Source organism: Canis lupus, chromosome 2, assembly GCF_011100685.1.
Source record: "Canis lupus familiaris isolate Mischka breed German Shepherd chromosome 2, alternate assembly UU_Cfam_GSD_1.0, whole genome shotgun sequence".
NCBI lineage: Eukaryota > Metazoa > Chordata > Mammalia > Carnivora > Canidae > Canis > Canis lupus.
In genome coordinates, this window is record NC_049223.1 from 29,393,919 (window position 1) to 29,411,133 (window position 17,215).

At 56.6% G+C, this 17,215-nt stretch overlaps 1 long non-coding RNA gene across 1 annotated transcript; it reads left to right on the plus strand.

The window, feature by feature from the left end:
• Window positions 1-13,028: 13,028 nt before the first annotated feature.
• On the plus strand, window positions 13,029-13,778 carry LOC111094546. The gene is made up of 2 exons (XR_005354959.1): window positions 13,029-13,151; window positions 13,478-13,778. It is a non-coding gene; the product is annotated as an uncharacterized LOC111094546 (long non-coding RNA).
• Window positions 13,779-17,215: the final 3,437 nt, after the last annotated feature.

Consider the following 17,215-nt stretch of genomic DNA (forward strand, 5'->3'; position numbering starts at 1 on the left):
GCAGGGAGCATGTGCCTGTATCGTGTGTATTCATGGATGAATGTGTGAGTGTGTGCCCGTGAGCGTGAGTGTGTGCCTGTGAGCTGAGTGTGTGAGCGTGAGTGCATGCCTGTGAGTGTACTCCCGTGAGTGTGAGTGTGTGCCCATGAGCGTGTGTGCCCGTGAGCGTGCTCACGTGAGCGTGAGTGTGCTCTCGTGAACGTGTATGCCTGTGAGTGTGAGTGTGCACTGGTGAGCGTGTGTGCCCTGAGTGTGCTCCCGTGAGCGTGTGTGCCCGTGAGCATGCTCGCACCGGGGAGGGGTGGAGCTGCAGGAGCCACGGTGGGCTGTCCTCCCGCACCTGTGCTCCACGTCCTCTGGGCCAGAAGGAAACAGGCCCTGGGAGCAGGCCCAGGTGGAGCAAAACCCCACCAGAAATAGTCACGCCAAGAAACCCAGGAGGCCTGGCCCGCTCTCCCCACCTTCCCAGCCCCCTGCCCACCCCCTGGTCCCCACTGACGGGAAATGGAAACAAATGTCTGGAGAGAGGCCAAGAGCAAAGCAAGCTGTCTGGAGGAGGCTGTGGCCTCTGCAGAGGAGAAAAACAGTGGGAGGGGAGGGGGAAGGGGAGAGATGGTGGTGGGGGGAGGGAGCAGGAGATGGGGAAAGGGAGAGGGAGGGACAGGGAGAGGGGAGGGAGAAGGTGCGGGAGGGATGGGGAGGGGGTTGGAGGAGTAGGTAGGGGAAGGGATTGGGGAGGGGGAGGAGAGCACAGGGAAGGAGGAGGTGGAGGAGGGGGGACGAGAAGCAGGTGGGGGAGGGGGAGGAGAGGACAGAGAAGGAGGAGGGGGAGGGGGAGGAGTGGACAGAGAAGGAGGAGGGGAAGGGGGAGGAGTGGACAGAGAAGGAGGAAGGGGTGTGGGGAGGAGGGGGGAGGGGTTGGGGGAGGGGAGGCAGACACCCTGCGGCTGCAATCGCAGGGGAGGGGAGGGGCGGGCAGGCATGAGGTCACAGCGGGCAGCAGAGCCCCCAAGGCCTGGGCCGGGCTTTGCCCCCAGCTGCTCCTGCGCCCCCTGAGGGAGCGACCGCCCTGCCCCACCTGACAGGGTGGAGACGGGTCAGCCGCTGGGCGATGGTGGCCGCGGGCAGGGGTGCAGGTGCCCACGGGTGCGTTGGGCTCAGGCACCTGGCTGCGGGGCTCAGCCGGCGGGTGTGGGACACCCTGTGGGGCAGCGGAGGGAACGCTAGAGCAGCCTGTGTGGGGGCGAGTAGGGGTGGGGGTCCCTGTCTTGCTGCCCAGGGGCCTCCCTGCCGAGGGCCCTGTGGTGCGAATATGCAGGCCCGGCCTGCCCCACCCCGGGGGCCTGGCCCCTCGCTCCTGCTCCTGCTCCGGGCAGAGGCCGCTTGCAGGTGGTGAGTGGCTTGGGACCCGAGGAGCTTCCCCAGCAGGAGCGACTTCCCCAGGACTCCTATGATGCCTGTGCCCCCCACGTTTCCGAGGGAGAGGAGTGGAAACAAGCTGAGTGGGAGAAACCGGGCAGTCCTCCTCTAACTGGGGAACGCACTAAGGGCTTCGCGGGCCTTGGCCTGAGCATGTCCTGCCGAAGGACCGCCATCTGTTTGGGGTGGCTTACGTTTCCCCCCCTCACTTAGTGGGATAGTCAAGCCTGGTCTCTCTGCTAGAAGACACCTCACCTCCTGGGCGCGTCCTCGATGGTGGGGCGCTGGGGAAAGGATGCCAAGCTCCCTGGCCCCAGGCCCGCCGTGGTGGGACAGAGACCAGCCCTGTGGGGACAGGCCCAGGGGCCCCGGCGCCCAGGGAGACCGAGCGTCACGCTGACACCAGGCTTGCTACCTGCTTCATATGCATGCACTCATCTGACCCTATGGCATCAAGTTCTACAAGTGGGGAAACTGAGGCACAGAGAACCTAGGTGCCCCTCAACCCCAAAGTCACGTGGCTAGTGAATCGGCTTTGAGGCAAGCCCGGTTCCTAACCACTGCCCACTAGCGCCCCGAGGGAGCGGACGGGAGCTCCCAGGGAGGGCCAGGGGTGAGCTGTTCTGGAGAAGGTGTGCCCATGTGGCCAGCGGGGCCAGCGTGCCCACCCTTCCGGCAGCCCAGGCGTGTGGGGCTGAGGCTTGGACACGAGGAGGGAGTGTCAGGGCATTCACGCACGTTGGCTGTGTGTCTTGCCGTGCCTCTGAGAGTCTGCTTACCTGCATCTTTATGGCCACGGGACGTTTATGGCCCCCCATAAAAGAGCAGGTGCTGCTGAGCCAGCGGCCGGGCACCGTGCCATGCACTTTGGGTTCTGAAGAACTCATCAATCATTGACTCCGTGGCCTTCCCGGCTGCAGGGGCTGAGGCAAGAGCTGTGGGGGCGCGAGGGGAGGGAGCGAGGTCTAACCAGCTGGTGAAACCGTGGCCGGGCCTCGGTGTCTGGGCCTCACTTTGACGTGTGTGACCCGGAGCCAGGAGCCTCCCTGGCCTCGCAGGGTTGCCGACGGGATCAGATGAGCGGATAGTGTCTCTGTGGGTCCCCTGGAACCTTCTCTCTTGGCGTTGGGTGGTGTTGTCGTTACAAAGGTCAGAATAGGTCCCTGCTGCCGAGGCCCACACAGCCCGGAGTGGCCTGCCACTGCCCCGACAGCAGCGGAGGCTCCCTTGTCCAGCCCCCGATACTCCCCAGTGGCATCGGCAGCCTCAGATACTGAGATTCCTGGTATATTCATCGGGCGAGGAACACGGTGTGGCAGCTACTGCGGAGGGAGCAGCTGTGCGCTGTCCCCAGCCTCCTCGGGCTTGCCCTCTGAGCCTGGCCGGGCGGGCTCCTCTGCGGTGAAGGGCACAGGCTGGCCCCCGGGTGGCACCAAGGCCACCAAGGCCGGGGCGCCCGGACACGGATGTGGGCTGCTGCTCCAGGTGCGGGGGGCACATTTCGAGCCGGCGATGGGGGCCTCTGGGGCACCACGGAGGCCGGCTTTGCTGGCGGGAGCAAACTCATGGGCTAGTGAATCGGCTGGTTGCTGGAACCGCCCGGCCCTTCGATACTCCCCAACTCCCGGGGCTGTGGTAGACACTTGCTGAAATAAAGCCCGGAATACCCAGAGCCCAGGTCCTGACACACACGGGCTCTGGGTGGGACCCGCTAATTCCTCGTGCCACCCGGGGGGACCGCATGGACTGAAATACCCCATATCCCGCTGGCCTGCAAGCCCTCTGCTGCCCCTGCTTGCACACTGTCATGCGTCCCGCTGCCTCAGCAGTGACAGGGAGAGAGTCCTGCGCCCTGGCTCCTAGTCCTCACTGGGAAGGGGCCTGGGGTGACATCCCCCCGTCTCAATTTATTCTCCTGAGAAGCTTCACTTGTCTGCAGGATGCTTTCTCTTTCCTTGTGTCTCATTTCTACGGGGGCCTGGCCTGGGGTTCTTCGTTGAAACGGAGATGTCAGGTGATGGTGGTCAGGCCAGGCGGCCGGATGACTCAGTGGCCTGTGATTTGCATGTCCTCTGGGGCATGTGCAGCCTCCTGAAATCTCAATCCCTCCTGCCGTCATGCAGGCCGGGCCGGCAAAACTAATCAGGTCCAGACTTTGCTGGCGGAAGGGCCACGGGGGCGAGCGCTCTGGGTCACGTAAAGGCCCACAATCCTCCCCACGAGGAGGCCTGGAGTTGCTCTTCCCGGGTCCCCCCTGGGCTGGGGAATGGCTGCTGAGCTTGTGGCCTCAGGGCCCTGAGCTGTGGGAGGAGCAGCCCAATCCAGAGAGTTTGTGGCACTTGCCCAGAGGCCAACTGGGATGCGAAGGTGACAATGACAGGGACGCAAGGGCCCACGCACACCCTCAGAGTGTGCCTCCTGCCTTGGGGAGGCCGGCGGCCCAGGAGGGGATCCTCGGTGAAGGCCACTGCTCTCACCAAGGCCACTGCTGTCCTGCCCGCCTCCCCCCAGGCAAGGAGCTGGCCCGCTCCCACCGGCTGGGTGGCTGTCCTCTGAGGAACCTCTTCTCCTGCTCCAACCCGATTCCCGGAAAGATAAGGGAACGGGGTGGGGCTGGGGGAGCCGCTGACCCAGACAAGGAGGGCAGGTGCTCGAAGCCACTTAGAAGCCCGGTGTCTCTCCTTAACCAAGTCATGGCCCCAAGGGGAGAAGGGTGACGTGCAGTGGACCTGCGTCCAGGCTCCGGAACAGGACCAGCTGTTCAGACTGCAATTACGCAGCCGCTGGACGGTTAAGAGCGACCCAGGGCCTCAGCCTGGCACCAGATGTGAGCAGCTGTGCCCACACCCCCGCGTGCAGGCAGGAGCCGCTCTCCCCCTTTGGGCCCGCGTCCCACAGAGCTTGTGCGACCTTGAGCCCAGTCGCAGCCACAGGTGGATTTCCTCTGCCTCTGCTTGGAACATCCCAGGCACAGCAAGCATCCCCTGCATTATGAAAATAAATATCAGATTTATTTTTTTTAAATGCCGTATCTCTGACTTTGGTTCCCTGGCCTTGTCCCCGTTCACCTAAAGAAGACTCTAAACCCAGCACCTGACACACAGTAGGCACTTCACTGACACCTGTTGAATGTGTCCCAAGAGCCCTTCCCTCCAGCTCCGCCTCCCGAGGAGCGACAGCTGCAGTGACCCACGTGAGGACAGAGCCTGTGGCTCATGAACACAGGGTCCCCTCGGAGAAGCACCTGGGGCCGGGCAGGAATTGGTTTGAGCCTCCAGGCGCGGAGGGTGCCCATTCCCACCCAGCAAACACACCGCCCGCCTTAGCAAACAGGGCACAAAACACGCGTTTGTGCAAATGCATGAACAAAAATGCAACAGTGCGAAGCGTGGCCAGAACTTCATCTCTGGAGTCATGGGTTCCGCGGGAGCCTCTGGCCCTGTAGTTCCGAGAGGCTGAACAGTTTTTCCAAGATCCCATAGCTGGTAGAGGCAGACGCCTCATGGACACCCGCTCCCCGGCTCAGAAGGAGGCAAGGACAATCCCGAGCTTGCAGGAGGAGGCGGGGGCGGGAAGGGGGTGCGGGGGGAGGTGGTTTGGCTCATAGTGACAGCGGCACGTATGCCCACCCCGACACATGGGAACCAAAGCAGACCCACATGAAAGGGGAGAGGGGTTCGCAACCCCACACGTCCAGCTCCCGCAGAGCACCTCCCGTGAGCAGGGAGCTGGCTGGACCGTGCCCCCCATCTCAGCCGGACACCCCAGCCCTGTGAACCCAGGAGGAGATCTCATGCTGTTTGTGGGCCTGGGTGACGCCAGGCTCAGGGCACCTGAGAAAGCAGGGCAGGGCCCAGCCCCAGGGGGGCCGACGAGGCAGTGGAGAGGCTGACAAAGATCACAAGGTCCTGGGCACCGGGGCTTACCCTCAAAAGGGCCTCTTGGTGCTGTCGGCCCAGAGGGGACGGGTCCTGAGGCCCAGCAGAGCCCACACTGAGCTGTGCCCCCAGCAGCCCCCAGCTCCCCACCCATCCGAGGCTGGCCTGGCTGTGCAGGGTGCCGGGTGGACGCCACAGCTGTGCACCCCGCTGTCCCCACCCCCCTTGGCTTTAGCCCTTCTAACAGCACACAGCCACCGCCCCCCACCCAGGTCCAGAGAGGGCAGGAGAAATTATCAGCCGGGTGGAGCCTGACCCCGACAGGCAGCGCCCTTCCTGTGAATATCCCCTGATTCTGGGCTTCCAGATGCTCCAGCCCCGCCCGCCGAGCCCCTCCGCCCTCTGTGCTTCTTTCCATCTAGGCCTTCATGCCGTCTCCCCGGCCCTGGGCCAAGATGCACACAGTCGTCTCCAGATCACCTGGTGGGCATCTAAGAAACACCCTTTCCTGCTCCCGCCTCCAGGATGTTCCCTGAGGTTCAGGGTGGGACCTGGAAACGGTGTTTCTAACAGAGTCGGTCCCGGGCGGTCCTGGCCACAGACCAGGAAGAAGCCACCCGCTGGAGAATGCACGCCCCACGCTGGCTTCTCCAGGGAGCACTCTGCTCCGCCCTGGGTCTGGGGTGGGCTCCTGCTGAGCAATGTTTCCTACGAAACCCTCCTTTGGGGGAGATTTGTGATCAAGGTAACAACACCTGAAAGGATACGCGGGGCCTTCGAAGCCGATGACCCTCGTTTAAGATGAATAAATGAGCTCATCGAGGAGCAGCAGAATTCACAGCAGTTTTTGCAGAATGGTTTTTCTAGAACTCGTGTGGGGAGTTCTGCTCCACACCTATCTTTCTTTTTTTTTTAAGATTTTATTTATTTATTCACGAGAGACACACAGAGAGAGGCAGAGACACAGGCAGAGGGAGAAGCAGGCTCCATTCCTGAAAGGAGCCTGACGCAGGATTCGATCCCGGGACCCTGGGGTCACGACCTGAGCCGAAGGCGGCCGCTCACCCCTGAGCCCCCCAGGCGTCCCCCACACCTATTCTTACTTCTCTCTCTTCCATCCACACGAAGGCCTGTCCCTCGCACGCGTCCCTTGGGGCCAAAGGGGAGAAGAGCTGGAGCGTCGGTGGCCCAGCAGCTTGTTTGCAGGTTCCCTGGCAAATCTTCCCGGGGTTCCAGTTGCAATAGCCCAAGTTTCCCAAAAGCTTTTAAGCTGGCGATCAATCTTAACGTGGCAAATGTGAGGTCTTGAGCGGCGGGGAAGAGACCCAGGGAAGGTGGGCCTTCCAGAGCACAGACTGCAGGGATTCCTTCGAGCAACCCAGCAGTCGCCAGCCTGACGTTGGCGAGTGTCCCCCGGGCGTGCAGAGACGAGCAAGGCAGAGCCACCGCCCAGCTCAGGACAGGAGCGAGGGGATGGGCGCCCAGCCCCCTGGAGGAGCCTGTTCAGCCCAGCTGGAGCCGTCTGGCTTCCATCCCAAGTCATCCTCCTCGGGCCCCTTACGAGAGGGCTGGAGCCCCAGCGTGGGGCTGGAGTCTGGAGGGCCCCCTGGGCGCTGGGGGGCTGCACTCACCGTCCGGGGCCCGTCTCCTCCCCATCAAGGGTGCGCTGGGCCGGGGGGAACCAGACAATGGGCTGAGATTGCAGATGTCCGGGAGAGGCCGGCTTTGGGACGAGGCTATTTTTACCGTCAGCTTGTTGCCAAATGACAGTAGAACGTGGGGGCCCCGGGCACCGTCGCTGTGAAGGCCAGGCCGGAGAGCCAGATGGCAGGGTCACCAACCAGGGTTTGAGATGAGAAATCCCGACACAGGGTCCCAAGAATAAAACAAAGTGATGGAAATGATGGTCTGTCACCGTCGGCGAAGTCCTTCCTATCATCCCACCTTTAGGGGTGCCCAGGAGCCGGCCCCATCTGCCAGCGGGAAATGGGAGCCCAGGGGGAGGATGGTCTCTGCCGCTGGGGGCCTGAGCCACCCCGAGGTGGGTCCCCTCTGCAAGCAGAGCTCTGAGCTGATGCGCAGGCATTGGTGATGCCAGCAAAGCAGGGGTGAGCGGGAGGGAAATGCAAACACCTTCCTCTGTCCTTCCCACCCCCCCTTCCTTGCTTTGGGTCTTCCCCTCCCCCTTTCTGTGTCCTGTCTCCTTCTCCCCCAGGGCGTCTGCAGCAGGAGCCCCTGCACCACTAGGCGCTTGGTGGGGGGCCCCCCTCCACCCCTAGAAGCTCATCCCAGATAAACCCCTGCCCCCAGGCCCTGCCTTAGGCTCTACTTTCTGGAACAAACCTTAGCCAAGACAAGAAGAGCTGCTCATTGTGAAAAATGTGGAAAACACTAATCATCAGCACCCAGTGGGCACCCATTATCTCAGCCCAGGGGTACAGTATACACTTCCCATAGGCTCTTCACTCTGAACACACACGACAACATACGGGCAGTATATATGGTTTGACATCTTCATTTAAAAAAGAAATAAAACATTTAGGGGCCCCTGAGTGGCTCAGTCTGTTAAGCGTCTGCCTTCCCCCAGGTCAGGATCCCGGGGTCCTGGGATCGAGTCCCGAGAAGGGCTCGCTGCTCAGCGGGGACCCTGCTTCTCCATCTTGGGCCGCTCCTCCCCATCCCCTGGCTCATGCTCTCTCTTGCTCTCTGTGTCTCTGTCTCTCAAACACATAAATAAAATCTTAAAAAATAAAAAAACCTACAAAATAAACATTGAGTTGTGAGCGTTCATTAAAAATGTTTTCTGAAGATGTTTTCATTGGCCGTGTACGTCGTAATTTCTTTGACCATTACCCACACTGTCGAAAATTTTGATTCTTTCAACACGTGGTTGGGATGAACAATACTAGAAGAATATCATGATACATGACTTGATCCTTATTTCTGATAATTTCCCAAGAAGAGTTTATTAGAAGTGAAATGAAGCAGGAGGGCGCCTGGGTGGCTCCGTGGTTGAGCCTCTGCCTTCAGCTCAGGGGGTGATCCCGGGGTCCTGGGATCGAGTTCTACGTCGAGATCCCTGCAAGGAGCCTGCTTCTCCCCTGCCTGTGTCTCTGCCTCTCTCCGTGTGTCTTTCAGGAATAAATAAATAAAATCTTAAAAAAAAAAAAAAAAGTGAAATGATGGGATCAAAGGCAAAGGGCATTTTAGAATTACTATTAAAAGAGAAAACCTGACTTTCCACAGGACGAGGGGACTTTTGCCTTGTCCAGTTCCTCCCTTTGCATCCTGGAAGCAGACCCGATTGGCCCCCACCTACAAAGACCCTCGTGCAATGGTTGTCGGTGGTGAAATCTTGGTCCTGGCCACAGACCACACCCAGGGGCGGGCCTCACACCTTCACTGCTCTGGTGATGCCCTCAGGTGCTCCCTGCTCCCGCCTTTCCCTTCCAGATGCATCAGAAATGCAGTTCCAGTGGCCCTTGGTCGCCAGCCCCTGACCTACCCCCGCTTGTGGGAGATTGTGATGTTGGTGGTCACCTGCCCAGGGCATTCTTTAGGGCAAGACTCATTGAACTGCTTCTTGCAACTTCTTTTTCTACTGTGGGGGTTCTCTTGACATCATGTGAATTCCCCGAGTGTAATTATAGTCTTACATTCCCAGGGCTGTCATTTTACAGCCATGGATTCCAAGGGTTTATACTCCCAGGGTGGGGGTCAGCAGCGTGAAAGCTTGCTGAGTGCCGTCACTCTCCTTTGGGGGTGGAATGGAGCAAGAACGAGCTCAGGGAAGGTCCAGGCTACGGGGCCAGGTAGTGCCTGGGTCGTTGAGCCCCTGGCCATTTCATAATGTCTCTGGTTAGTTGGTCATCTAGAAGGAAGGCTCACATGCCCTGGGGCAGGAGGCCTGAAGAGTTGCTTCAGGAAGTGTCTGTAACACAGAGGGGTGAATCCTCCAGTAGAGGTCACACAAGGGGGTGGCCTGGGGTGGGCTTTGCCATTATCTTGGCCTCTCCAAAGCTTAGGTGTTGGGTCTTTTCTTTCTGACCACTCTGCTTCTCTGGGTAACAAGGACTTGACTTTTTGTTTTGGAGCTTAAAGGTGTTCTGGGTGATGAAAAAAATGAATACAGGCAGGAATTTTGATGGATGTCAGAAGAGTTAAGCAGTGGGTTATCTCCCTGCTGTAAGGCAATCCTGTGGGCAGTCCTGGCCAAGAACACTGAGAAGGACAGTCGTGTCCCCCTCAGTGGGGGATGAATGGATTCGCCTGCATGAATAGGCCATGGCCCGGGGGCAAAGCAAAGACTGTTGCCTTTCAAACATGCCTGACCTTAGCAACCACTTGGGGAAGTTAAAAAACAAAACAAAACAAAACAAATGCCTGGTTTCCTACCCTAGAAATTCTTATTGTCTGGGAGTCCAGTCCAGGCCTTGAGGGCTTTAAGATCTCCCCAGAAGGTTCTAACCTGGAGTCAAGTTTGGTAAGCATGGGTATAGACTGTCGATCCTCATGATTCACAGATTCCATATTTGTGAACTCGCCTACTTGCTGAAATTCATTGGTGACCTTGAAATCAACATCGAAAGCTCTTTCAAACTCATTCATGAAGATGCGCAGAGCTGCAAACATCTGACTCGCCCCAGGCACACCTTCCCAGTTGAGGCCAGAGGAGCTGACGCTCTGCCTTCTTGCGTTCAGCTCTTCTACTGTAACCAAGTGTCCTTTTCACAGCCTATATAGGCTCACATTTTGCTCATTTTTGTGATTTTTTTGTTGGTGATTTCGCTGATTAAAATGGCCCCCAAGTGGGATCCCTGGGTGGCGCAGCGGTTTAGCGCCTGCCTTTGGCCCAGGGCGCGATCCTGGAGACCCCAGGATCGAATCCCACGTCGGGCTCCCGGTGCATGGAGCCTGCTTCTCCCTCTGCCTATGTCTCTGCCTCTCTCTCTCTCTCTCTCTCTGTGTGTGTGACTATCATAAATAAATAAAAATTAAAAAAATAAAATAAAATGGCCCCCAAGTGCTGGGCTGCAGCATGTATAGTGTAACTGAGCGCTGGAAGATGTGATGTGCCTTCCAGGGCAAATCTGTGGGTTAGAGAAGCGTCGCTCAGGCTGGAGTTAGAGTGTTGATGGCCATGAGTTCAATGTTAATGACTCAGGATATATCAAGCAAGAGGTCTTTAACCAGAAACACACAACATAAGGTTGTGCGTTGACTGGTTGATGAGAATGTGACAACCAGAAGATGGCAGGAAGTAACCCTGTGTCCCCAGGAACAGCGGTTTAGTACCCGCTACTTAGTGTTCCTGGGGACTTTAAAGAACACGGCTATTGTCGATGACAGTGATTGTCCCTTGTCTAGTACCAAGTGAGAACTAAGGGAAATAAATGAAGGGAATGCAAAAAGCATAAGGTAAATTCGTTTGTGAAGTCTGAGATGAACGAGGATTTACTAACCCAGCTATGTATGGCCCAGCCCTTACGCGCTGGCGGATTTCACAAATTCACCCTTCCAGGCTCTCCCTACTCTTCCAGGAGGCATTTTAACATCTCGATGGTCAAAGCCAAGAGAAATGGAGATGCTACCTGAAGTTCACCTTTTGTACTCCCTGTAATCACTTATTCTATTTTAAAAAAATATTTTATTTATTTATTTTGAGAGAGAGAGAGAGAGAGAGAGAGAGAGAGAGAATACACATGAGTGGGGAGATGGGCAGAGGGAGAGAGAGAATCTCAAGCCAACTTCATGCTGAGCCCGGAGCCCATTGCAGGGCTCGATCTCATGACCCTGAGATCATGACCTGAGCTCAAATCAAGAGTTGGATGCTTAACCAACTGAGCCACCCAGGCGCTCCATCACTTATTCTATTTTTTATGTTATATATTTTACAACATGGTAAAGTATGCAGAGCCATACAGATTGCTGAGTTTTTACATAGGTGTACACCTGTGAAATCAGTGGGTTTAGAATGGTTCTCTGATCACGAGCCATGTACCTCATCATACCTGGTGAATGACACTACAAACGACCTCACCTTTCAAGAGAGATTTCACCTCCTATACCCATGTATGATTTCACCTCCTATACCCATGTATGATTCATATCATAAAGCAAAATAAAACATGCACATATATTGGAAAAGGAGGGTTCTTCCCTCACACCTTATGAACAAAATACTATTGATGTTCTTTAATTAGCTGATTCTTTTAAAACTATTACTTACAGATACAAATTTTGAACAAGGTAGTATTTCCCTTATCACCAGGTGAATATTTAGATGGTTACTTTAACCGAAATTGTTTAAAACAGTGCCTTCTGAATAATTTTTGGCTTATATATATTGTGATGCTATTTTGGGGGAGTGAAATATGTGCTGTGTGTTTATTTCTCACAAGATATAGCAAGGTCTGTGAGAGGACTTTGATTCAGGCTTGTGTGTTTTGTATTTATGGCTAGCTTTATTTTTGAGCAACATCACCCACCAAAGCAGTGTGTCATCACAAGTGTGAGAAAAAACTTCAGAGTAGTTTTTGCCATGGGTAGTATACAGTAATTTTTTTTAAAAAAGGTGTGTGATTTATGATCTTGCATTATAGGTTTTTTTTGCTGTGCAGGGACCTAGAGAACTGGCCATTTTGTAACTGGAGGAGTTAACTCCAAAGGCAAATAAGCTATTTCCTGCCCCCCAGGGAATGATTTTCTCGCCCTACTCAATGCTCACCAGTCATGGAGTTGTCCTAGTTATGAAGAAACAACTTGAAGGAGTACTCATGCTGACTGTGGAGGGAAGTTGAGCTCATCACCACTTTGACTAATCAAGGATGACGAGTACAAGCTCCTGCCTGTGGGCCCATTCCTCAGAGAAGGTTGGGGCAGGGAGGCTGCCGTGACATGATGAAGGAGGAAAGAGAAATTTGGTTCAAATGAAATATGAGTCTTAAAAGGAGAGGATGTGAATATGGGAGAAAGGGAGAAGGAAATGCAGTGGGAGTATTTGAGCCTAGAAATGAGCGCTTATCACAGAGTTTTGGAAATTCGGCCTTCAGCATACCTGGCCATGGGCCAGAAGCCACAGCCAGTTGCTATGACTGTCAAAATAAGATGGTGCCCTGAAGCTAGGTGAGAAATGGGTTGGCATGTCCCCAACTGCTGTATTAGAGTCCTTGACTTTTTGTCTGGATTTGATTTGAACGTGTGTGTGTGTTTCCATTTTATGGCTTTTCTGGAGATGTGAGAGGAAAGACCGCCCATGGGAAGTTAGTTCTCCCTATACTTGGATTCCCATGACCAGAGGCACCCTGTTCTGCCACTTTTCTTAGGCTTAAGATAGTCCAGACCTTCTCTCCTTCCAAATCATAAGACACAAAGGGAAAGCAATCTTTCTAAAGAAGAATAGATTCTCATGGCATTGTCTTCCTTGCTCCTCTACTTCTCGGAGGGCCTGAGAAGAGAGGAGCAGATGTGGGAAGGTATCTGAGGGATCTGGAGTTCTGCTGAGCACAGAGGTCCGGGGATGAGCAGATAGCGTGTCCTAATGGAGCGCTGATAAGCTAGGGGAAGAAGGGATTTTTCTCGATCCTGAAGGATCATCACCACTGAACAGCTACAGTCTGCTGCTGTCTTAACCAATAGCAACATTAGCAACAGAATCTCCCAGACCAAGTGAGAAAGTACTGGGGCTCCTATTGGATACCGGAACCAGCAACTCATGATCTCACAGAGGGTCCATTGGTCCTTGAGGGAAAACTCTGAGAAGACTAAACACTGGCCAGGGTAGGGGTGGGGGCCCTCCAAGGGCTCTTGCACTGTGGTAGAGGTGGGGGCCCCTTCAACGGATCTTGCACTGTGGTAAGGGTGGGGATCCCTTCAACAGATCTTGCATTGTGTTAGGGGTGGCAAGGGCTCTTGCACTCTGTTAGGGTTGGGGGCCTTCCATGGATCTTGCACTGTGGTAGGGGTGGGGGCCCCCCAAGGGATCTTGTACTGTGTTAGGGGTGAGGTCCCTCCAAGGGCTCTTGCACACTGGTGGGGGGGGGGGGCCCAGAGTGATCTTGCACTGCTTCACCTTTCCTTCTGTGCTGCTGATTTGTCTGCAGATGTCCAGCTTCCTTTATCACCGGGGGCTGGTTTGAATCCCTGTAAGCCCACCAGCCTCATTCTTATATCTTCTCTAGCAGCTTGACTAGCCCCCGAGATGCAGGGGCACTGGCCAACACCTCTCCTTCCACTCCCATCCCCTGGTACATCAACAAGCCTCTGAAGGGCAGGAAGAGAGCATGGGGAGATGGTGGGAAGAGTCTGAGCCTCTGCCTCTCACCTCCCATTTGTCTCATCCCACCTGCTTCCAGAAGCCTGTCTGAACAGCTGACTCCACCCTGAGTCACACCTTCTCAGACAGAGGCACCCCATTCTGTGGCTTTGTCCCCAAAGACTCCTTAAGCCTCTCTAACATGCGTTGAGGAAATTCAGAACCTAGTCATCCTGAATTGGTCTTCTTTTGGAGCAGAACAGAAAGTGTATTTGTGGATGATGGGTGTGGACGTGGGTGTGGGGGCACACATCTGTCATAGTACTTCCTGCAGAAATTTCCAAATGTTCTGACAAATTAGGGTGACCTCTCAGACTCCCCTGGGCCTCTGATGCCTGGCTAGTGCCTCCAAAAGCCTCTGGAGCAGGTGCTTCAAAAAGACAAAGAGACCGGAGGCTCATTTACATCCAGAGATCATTCTAGAAACCTTCCAGTCCAAACTATCACCCAAGGCAAAGAAAGAAGGAAACCTGCCATTTTGGCCTCCACTACAGGGCCATGACCCTGCTCAGTGCTTTTATGTGCTGTTCCATTAAAGGCAACAATTCCGTCAGGGAGGCGTGGCAGGAGCAACACCAAGGGTTTTCCAAAACATTTCATTTTCCACATTTCCTGCTCCACCTGCCCCGGTTTCTAGATGCCCCGGGGCCATTGGATGGATGCCACTTCCACCCTGGCCTATCCGTCCCGAGCAACCCTCCGTGCTCCCTCCCCTCACCTGTTGGGTGACCGAGTGCAGATCCTGGAGAGGGCGGCGAGGCTGCAGCACTGGGCAGAGCCCCGCGTGGGAGACCCGTGGACCCTGGGCTTGGAGCAGTGCAGGGTGGGAGAGCCGCAGTACACCTGGCTTTGCGTGAGAAGCACCATAGTGACCGCAGCTTGGGCCTGTTTGTTGTAGCAGCTGGACTCACTCTTAACGCAGCGGGTGTTGCACACACTTTACATCGGACGCAAATGGTGGGAGACAGCGCTTCAACTCAGACTCAAGTCGCCCACCTTCAAAGCCCACCCCTTGGGAACTCTGGGCTACTGCCTTCCGCGCTCACTTCCCTGAGATTTCAGCATCTTACGGGGCAGTGGGGGGGAGATGCCCTTATGCAGTGAGTGTCTGCAGTCCCACTCTCCTTGGGGTCCAGCCTTTGTCTGCGGGCTCAGCCTTGGAAGTCGGGGCTGCAAGGTGGCAAGGACAGCCACTCTCCGCTGCTGAGTTGGGGTGTTAACTCTTCAACGCAACCTCATTCCTTCACAAAATATTCCAGATGGGGAGGAAGCCGGAGGGTGGTTTGGAGGATACGCATCTCTGAGGAGGAGAGACATGGGGAGAGCAGAGGGCATCAAGGTTGTAAAGAAATGACAGTAAGGATCATTGAGAAGCCTTTTCGGGGCTGGCACTCGCAACTGGGCATGTGGTCTACACCGCGCAAGCATCCGCCCTCTGCGTCCGCGTATTCACTGGGCGCCAGGCATTGTGCCCCGGAACACAGTGGCGGATTAAACAGTTCTGGCCTCCCAAGTTTAGTTTGGGGGACCATGCAGGCTGCCGTAGTAGAACACCACAGACTGGGGTGCTTATCAACCCCAGACATTTATTTCTGGAACATTCCGGAGGCTGGAGGTCCATGATCAAGGCTCCAGAAGATTCAGTGTCCAGTGAGATCCTGCTTCCTGGTTCGCAGACGGGGTCTGCTTGCTGTGTCCTCACGTGGACGAAGGGGCGGGGGGGCTCTCTGGAGGCGCTTTTATAAGGACACGACTCCATTCATGAGGGTGCCACTTTGCGAGCTAATCACTTCCCAGACACGCCGCCACTTACCATCACCTTAAGGGCGAGGTTTCCACGTAAGGGTTTGGGGGGCACACATGCATCCATAGCGGCAGGAGGTAAACCAGCAGCCGGAACCCGGTGTGGTGGATGCTGTGCCTCTGAGGAGGGGCGGTGAGAGCCCCGAGCCTCGGGGAGGCCCGGAGAGCCAATGGGGGATCGGGGTGGGGGGCACAGAGGGCAGAGCAGGTGCAGGCGGGACCCGGGCCCGGGCCAGCATGCCAGGTGCCGGGCGGCGTCGGGGTGCTCGGGGCCCCAGGGAGGAACGACTGAGGGGCCGTAGTGAGATGCATGGTGCAGGCTGCTCTGCGCGCGCGGATGGGGCTGCCCGATGCCATGGACCGCTTACGGCGGCAGCTGCCCGTGGGCTGGACTCAGGAGCCAGAGGGGGGGCGCTGGAGTCGCCGCAGTCACCGCCCTTGCTGGAAAGCGCCACCACGTGCAGCCTGGGCTTGGGTCCTGTCAGGCTCCTGTCTGTGCTCCAAGTCGCTTCCAGCGTCTGTGAGATGGAAGGGGACAGTGTGGGCCCTGCTCTCCTGGAGGCAGCCGGTGCACAAGGGAGGTCAAGTCCCCGAAACTCCCCCAGCGCCAGAGGGGAGAAGGCTGCGGGACTTGACGGGGTCCCAGACAGCGCCCCAGGACGTCACAGACCCCCGGCCCCCGACTGCTGGACGGCGCAGGGCTGGGGCCAGGGCACGGCGGGGGAGGCCTCCCAGCAGGCGGGCTGCCCGGGCGACACTGGCTGGGCCACCACAGCCTCCGACACGCCCGGGCCACCCCAAGGTTGCCCCGAGGTATCTCTCTGGAGGGTCATCCTGCCAGACTCAGGGATGAGGAGCCAGGCCTGGAGTTCAGGCACCGTGGCCTCCCCAGGCCTGAAATCCCTTTAAATGGAGCCTCTAGACAGCCCGTTGGCTCCTCTGGCCAAAGGTGGGCACTTCCAAGCCCCACGGGGGACTCCCGGTGACACCATTTGCCCAGTGTCCCATCTTCGTGCTCCCAGGCGGCCTGCTGTTTCCAGCGTTCGCACGTGGCAGGCCACCTCCGGGACGTCGCTGCTCTGAGACGGGCCGCGGGGCTCACTGTGGACGTCAGCATTTAGTGGACTCCGAAGAATCCGGAGCGGTGACACTGCAGATATGTGTCTAGACCAGGGCCGCAGCTTTGATGAGGGAGCCGCTACCGCCAGGCCTGTGGGGCCCAGACGGGTCCTTCCTGGCCGCGGGCCCGGGGGGCGCCCCCCTCCCCAGCACCAGGTCCAGCTCCGTCTGCTTTGTTGAGCCGGGAACACACAGCCGGCCAAGTCCACGTATCCCTGGCTCACAGGGACCGGATTTTATGCGGACAAATGAAATTACAAGGGAAACTTCGAAACGGTGTCATTGCCATGAGTCGGACTCGCTTGTCCTGCCAACTTTGGAAGAATTTTATATGTCTTCCACTCTTTTGTGGGAGAATGTTACAGGAACAGGATTTTTACGCACACGCAAGTAACGATTGTGTAACTAGCCTGCACATACCATCCTCCTCTTCAACGAGCAGCTCGCAACCAGCCGCGTGTCACCAATAGCCTCCTGCCCTCCACGCTAGTTTTGAACAGATCTGGACAAAAACCCATTATTTCATTCTTAAAAAAATTTCAGTAGGGAACTCTGAACCAAATCTCTTTATTAGAATTTCTTAGGTAGGGAGGAAATGAAGCCGTTCACGTTGCTTTTACTATGTCTAGCCGGGTTTGAAAAGAAGAAAAAAGGGGGAGAAATTGGGGCCCCTGGGGGGCTC